Here is a 6,633-nt window from a genome sequence, read left to right as displayed (position 1 = left end):
CCACATGCCCAATGATACACTTCACACAAAAGACATTTCCAAATAGGTCAACCAGCCTCATCCAGGCCCCACCCAAGGCACTCACAGATCAGCACCCCAGCGCTATACTAACTCAACACATCCAGATGTAAGCCTTCATCACTTGATTCAGCAGACCCTCAAGTTCCTGCAAAAGTTTCCAGCCATGTCTGAGAGGCAGCTGTGGGCAGGTACAGGCGAGGAGCGAGCTGTTTCGGGCCTGGCTGCTCTGGGCCTGGCCTCTGTTGCTCTGGTTCGTTCCACAACCAGCTGCTCCGGGTCTGGTCACTGCCGCTCCCGACCTAGTTGCTCTGGCCTGGCCGCTCCCAGCCTGACAGCCGCTGCTCCGGGCCTGGCTGCTCCCAGCCTGGAAGCCATTGCTCCTGGCCTGGCCGCACCAGACCCGGCTGCTCCGGGCCTGGCCGCTCCCAGCCTGGCAGCTGCTGCTCCGGATCTGGCCGCTCCCAGCCTGGCAGCCGCTGCTCCGGGCCTGGCCGCTCCCAGCCTGGCAGCCGCTGCTCCGGGCCTGGCCGCACCAGACCCGGCTGCTCCGGGCCTGGCCGCTCCCAGCCTGGCAGCCGCTGCTCCTGGCCTGGCCGCACCAGACCCGGCTGCTCCGGGCCTGGCCGCTCCCAGCCTGGCAGCCGCTGCTCCGGGCCTGGCCGCACCAGACCCGGCTGCTCCGGGCCTGGCCGCTCCCAGCCTGGCAGCCGCTGCTCCGGGCCTGGCCGCACCAGACCCGGCTGCTCCGGGCCTGGCCGCTCCCAGCCTGGCAGCCGCTGCTCCGGGCCTGGCCGCTCCCAGCCTGGCAGCCGCTGCTCCGGGCCTGGCCGCACCAGACCCGGCTGCTCCGGGCCTGGCCGCTCCCAGCCTGGCAGCTGCTGCTGAGAGCCAAGTTTTTTAAACTTAAATTTCTTCTAACGCCACTTCTTCAAAATAGACTCACCCAGGCCATGGTATTTTGTGGAAGAGCCACACTCAAGGGGCCAAAGAGCTGCATGTGGCTCAAGAGGCACAGTTTGCCGAAGAATGGACTAGATTATTTTCTAGTAACTCAAATCTCAGTAGCTTAAAACAAAGATTTCATTTTTACTTAAACTCTGTGTCCTCCAAAATTCAGTATGAATGAGGGTGGGGAGAAGTGTTCCATGTCCTTTCAGGGACCCAGGTTTATGGAGCACCACGACCTGGAACCTCCCCTGTCACCAGGACAAGAAAAAGATGTTAAATCACTGTCCAACTTAAATTAGTCTGAAAACTTCACTAATATTTTACTGTCAAATCAAAGACTCTAACAACAATCTTAATTTACCCTGTAATTATTAGTGAAAAGGATTATTTGCCTTCTTGAGTAGGCCCTGAGCATTCCTGGTACTAGGTTGGATTTACTTATCAAAAACCCACTTTTCTGCCGAAACTGGTTTGGCTCAGTGGTAGAGCGTCTGTCTGCGGACTGAAAGGTCCCAGGTTCGATTCCGGTCAAGGGCATGTACGTTGGTTGAGGGCATATATGTTGGTTGTGGGCACATCCACAGTAGGGGGTGTGCAAGAGGCAGCTGGTGGATGTTTCTCGCTGGTGGATGTTTCTCTCTCAACGTTTCTAGCTCTCTCTCTCTCTCTCCCCCTTCCTCTCTGTAAAAAAAAAAAAAAAAAAAAAATCAATAAAATATATTAAAAAAAACCAAACACAAAAAACCCCCCACACTTTTCCACACCATGGGTACAACACAATTCAAGCAAGTCTTGTTGCAGTTCAATAATTCCCATCTATATGATAATTACCCCTCTCTGTGCTCTTAAGACATTTTATTTATATAATTCCTCATTGCTCTTACAGTCTACGATGTATTATAATTGCTGTATTTGTGAATGTACTTTACTGTTTTACTTTCACTCCTTGAAGATTGTGAAGGCCTGAGTATTCATCATTTCTGTATGCCTGCAATCTATGGTTATTTGATGGCAAAGACACTTTCGTTGGATTAAAATGAAAGGGATTTTTACAATAAAATATGGAAAATATAGGTCTCTCACCCACATATCCACCATTATTCTATTCATAAACCTAAACTTATTTTTCTTCTGTGATGTTAAGACAATGACAAAAATAGATGGCATGTTTTTATAATTTATAGGAATTATGTTCAAACCAGAAATTAACATCATTTGACCTTTCTACTTGTTGAAACTCCTAATATAAAGTAAACCACCATGTCTTATATAAACAAAGCATATCATTTTTCTAACTAAAACATTTTAGGGAAAAGTAATATAAACAATTCATGAATTTTAAAATGGTTTTCCATGCTATTGTTAATATTTGGGTTTGGTCTTCAGTTACAAGATATAGAAAATGTTTGTTTTGATATGAAAATAGTACAAAATACCAATATTTGGTAAAGAAACCCAATAACAAAGCTCTGAAGTGAAATCCAGTGAATTGAATACCTTCATTTAAATTATCATAAAGGAGGTTTATTAAAACAATGAAGTATGACAAGGGTCTATATTAATACCAACCTAGAGGATAAAGGTGAAATAAACATAGAAAAGAATGAAGTGCCGAAACCGGTTTGGCTCAGTGGTAGAGCGTCGGTCTGCGGACTAAAGGGTCCTGGGTTCGATTCCAGTCAGGGGCATGTACGTTGGTTGCGGGCACATCCCCGGTAGGGGGTGTGCAAGAGGCAGCTGGTCGATATTTCTCTCTCACTGACGTTTCTAGCTCTCTCTCTCCCTTCCTCTCTGTAAAAAATCAATAAAATATATTTTAAAAAAAAGAATGAGGCAATTCAATTATACTATGATTTAGCCTTATAAAATAGAAGAGATAGAAATTAACTACTAGTATGTTGTTGGTATAGTGTTAGTACCTTTTAACTTAGTGGTCAATGTCAAGGTCATATAATATTTGAAGATTTAAATTATAATAATAATCTTATACTGTTTTAAATTATAATTAATAATCACTTATGCAACAGTGAAAGGTAAAGTTTAATATTATCCTATCATAGGCTTTCAGATTTAATAAGCAAAATCACCTGATATATTCTGCGGGAGCCTGACGTGGCTGGGATCTCCCTTTGCATATTAGAACATAAAACTAAATCGAGTATATTTATTCAGAGATGTATTATCTATTATTAATACATAAAAATTAAGTGAACTCAGAAAATCCGTTACTGCTAGGAAGGGAAGGTGATTCAATAGGAAAAGATATATACGGGCAGCTCTGTAATCTACTTCTTTCTTTATATATATATATACTAGCTGTACCCAGCCACACGTTGCTGTGGCTCAGTCTGGTTAAATGGAAAACAAAGAAAAGAGAAAGTGCACGTTTCTAATGTTTAATTTCACAATGCTTGTGAGTATATAGTATTTTTTGTTGTTCCATTGTCTGTGCAGTTATAGAGATTGTCTGGTTTGCAGACTCTAGAATACACAACATATAAAAGCAGCAATCCGTGTCTAGATCTAAACTGCACAATTCTAAAGATTGGCCCTGAGCTTTGTTGGTGATTGCAAACGCCATTCGAATGGGGAATTACAATCTCTTAAATTGAAATGGCATATCCGTTGGAATCACAGGAATGAGGAATGAGGACCTCTTCACCTTTGAAAGGTCTTGTCAAGATTGATGCTCCTACATCATTGCTCATTAATTTTTTTTTATTGCAAGCCGCGCGCTGTTGCAAAGCTTTGGCTGGTTGATATTTTGCAACATAATAATTGGCATACCGATTTTCAATTGCAGTACATGTGGTGGCATCTCTGGCAGATAAAAGAGTGAATTCAAAAATTCTGCTGGATAATGAACTGCTTCATCTGCTTCCTCAACAGTGTCAGCAGACTTGTATGTGACTGCCTCGCTTTGAATGTTAGACTGAATAATATTGTAAAGTTTGTAGACGCCATTGTTCTTGGCCACAAGAATGGCTCGTTCACTCAGCCAATTGTGATTCTTTTTTTTTTTTTATTAACTATATTTTATTGATTTTTCACAGAGAGGAAGGGAGAGATAGAGAGAGAGCTAGATAGAAACATCGATGGGAGAAATACATCGACCAGCCGCCTCCTGCACACCCCACACCGGGGATGTGCCCGCAACCAATGTACATGCCCTTGACCGGAATCGAACCTGGGACCTTCAGTCCGCAGGCCGACACTCCATCCACTGAGCCAAACCGGTTTCGGCTAATTGTGATTCTTTTTTTAAGTTGTATTTTATTGAAACTGTTGTGTGTGTCTGCAGTTAGGTGTTTACCTGTGCAGCCATTTTGGATCCTCCTCTTCCTAATGCCCAACTGTAATTCTTATAATTGGTTTGAATATTGGGAAATACTTTTTCAACCAATTTTTCTTTTGAAGTCACTAAATTGCAGAAATTGAGGCAGTGAAATTCCTCCTGAGGTCAGATCAACTGGCACCTTTCCTTTCCCAGTTTCCAGCAATTGATGTGAGAATATTTCAGCTGATAGATTGTTTTGCAGCTGGACACGCATATTTGTAGTTAATTTTAACGCCTTTACGTGTCGCCACAAAGTAGAGTATTTCATGCAAGCATTTATTTCATTCGCTGGTGTCGATTGAGGAATTACAGGTAATGTTTGCCTGAAATCTCCTGCTCTGGAGGTTCTCCAAGTTGAGGTAGTTTAATTTTTCTGGCGACACAACACATTCCTTTTGTTTCTGCATTAAATTTCAGAGCCTTGCAATAAGGACACACTTCAGTCACAGTGCCGATGAGAATATGCCAGCTCAAACTATAATCATCAGCTGGGTTGTACTGGAATGCAAGGCGATGGCAATAGCGTGATTGCTGAGCATGGAGTTGTGTTTGATGCTGATCTGATGTTTCGAGTTTTAGACTTTCGGGCACTCTCAGCCTGTGGCGTTCATTCTGTTGAGAACGAAGCCGATTTAAAGCTGCAGAACGCGATCGCCGTGCTCGCAACCGGGCATCCTCAAGTCTGGCTGCACGTTGCTCTGCAGTTTCCGTGGCACGTTTTTGAGCCATTCTTTGTCTGTTTCGCTCGTTTGCTGATGCCCGTTCTTCCTCAGTTTGATTCGCAATTACTCGTCGCACGGCTTCTGCTCCGCGAGTACGACGACCTAGGTTTGATTTTCTGCGAGGCATTATTTGGATGAACTAGAGCAGATTGATTGCACTGAAAAAGAAGAAAGTTATAACAAAAATATATAAAATTGCAAAACATTAAAAAAGGAAAAAACATGAACTAAACACCAAAGAACAAAAAATAAAAAAATACTAAAGAAATATTTCAATTCAAATGCAGATCAATCGACATATCTCAATTCCACCGCCAACTGCACTGAAAAATAAGAAAACAGTAAAAAAAAAAAAAAAAAAAAAAAAAGAAAAAATAAAAAAATAAACTATACTCACGAAACAGACGCTATGGTAAATGACATAGCTCAATTCCAACGCAATGTCACACGAAATAATTAAATCAAAATGAAAGTAACTCAAAATCTATGAAAATTCAATTTAACAATGTAATCGGAAACACTGTTATGAAATGGAATCGTAAAATATTTAGTATAGATGTGTTGCTTTTAAGTCCAACACATGGCGCTGTTTTTCCAAAAAAGCATGTTTTTACCTGTCACATGTGTGACATTTATATAATAGTAGGTATATAAAAACAGTGCGTAATTGAATGCAACGTTGTGTCAAAATTTCAAATATAGACTTTTCATTGATTTCACAGAGGGAAGGATGAGAGAGAGAGAGAGAGGGAGGGAGGAAGGGAGGGGAACATCAATGAAGAGAATCACTGACTGGCTGTTTCCTTCACGTCCCCCAAAGTGGATTGAGCCTCTAACCCGGGCATGTGCCCTGACCCAAATCGAACCCTGTCCACCTGGTTCATCGGCCGAGGCCGGGCTGTAACCTACTTCTTTAGATGGCTGTGAGTACTGGGATGCTCACTCTGGTCTGATACAATTAATTCCATTAAAAAAACAGTTTAAAGGCTCAGTTCCCCCTGAAGGCAGCACTCCTTCTTAAACAAACAAACAAACAAACAAACAAACAAACATTTCTTTAGCTTAACCACCCTGTGAACGCTGGTGCCATTCAGTCCGGTTTAGTACCCGGTCGGTGCCCCCCTTTGTGAACCAGGCCTCGAAAGGAGGCCCACGTAGGGCAGCTGCATCTACACTGAATGGCCGCCTGCTCCCCCCTGCAGACCTCCCACCAGCCGAGGCCCAGGCTGGGAAAGGCCGCGGCCGCCTCCACCTGGAGACCCCGGGACGGGGCCCTCGGCCGACCCGGACCGTCTCCCTTCGCGGCAGCAGCCGGCCGCGGCCTGCCCTCAGCGCCCGCTCTCTCCCTTCTCCACGAGCTCCAAACGAACCCCCTCCCAGCTCCCTGCTCCCCTTCCGCTGGATCCCCCGGCACACTCCCCTTCTCACCCAAGGAGCATTTCTTTTTCCGCCTCACGCCCCGCCGCACGTTCCGGCGAAGGCCAGCGCGGCCACTCGACTCGCCCTGTCTATCGGGCACTACTTCCGGGCGAGCCTTCGCCCCGCCTCTTCTTAGAAACGTCACTTCCTACCCGACAACGGCGGCTTAAACCGCTACGTTGGAGG

General features: G+C 44.6%; 1 long non-coding RNA gene across 2 annotated transcripts; it reads right to left on the bottom strand.

Moving 5' to 3' along the window:
* Positions 1-1,087: 1,087 nt before the first annotated feature.
* LOC311630074 lies at positions 1,088-6,619 on the bottom strand. Of its 2 annotated transcripts, none has more exons than XR_014796310.1 (2): positions 6,457-6,619; positions 1,088-5,186 (listed from the first exon to the last, which is right to left on the bottom strand). It is a non-coding gene; the product is annotated as an uncharacterized lncRNA (long non-coding RNA). The 2 variants fall into 2 exon arrangements; XR_014796311.1 differs by having other exon boundaries at positions 1,088-6,041; positions 6,457-6,473.
* Positions 6,620-6,633: the final 14 nt, after the last annotated feature.

Source organism: Pipistrellus hanaki, assembly GCF_964339955.1.
Source record: "Pipistrellus hanaki genome assembly, chromosome: 1".
Classification (NCBI taxonomy): domain Eukaryota; kingdom Metazoa; phylum Chordata; class Mammalia; order Chiroptera; family Vespertilionidae; genus Pipistrellus; species Pipistrellus hanaki.
Note: the sequence above shows the minus strand (reverse complement) of the source record. Positions and strands in the feature narration are given on the sequence as shown.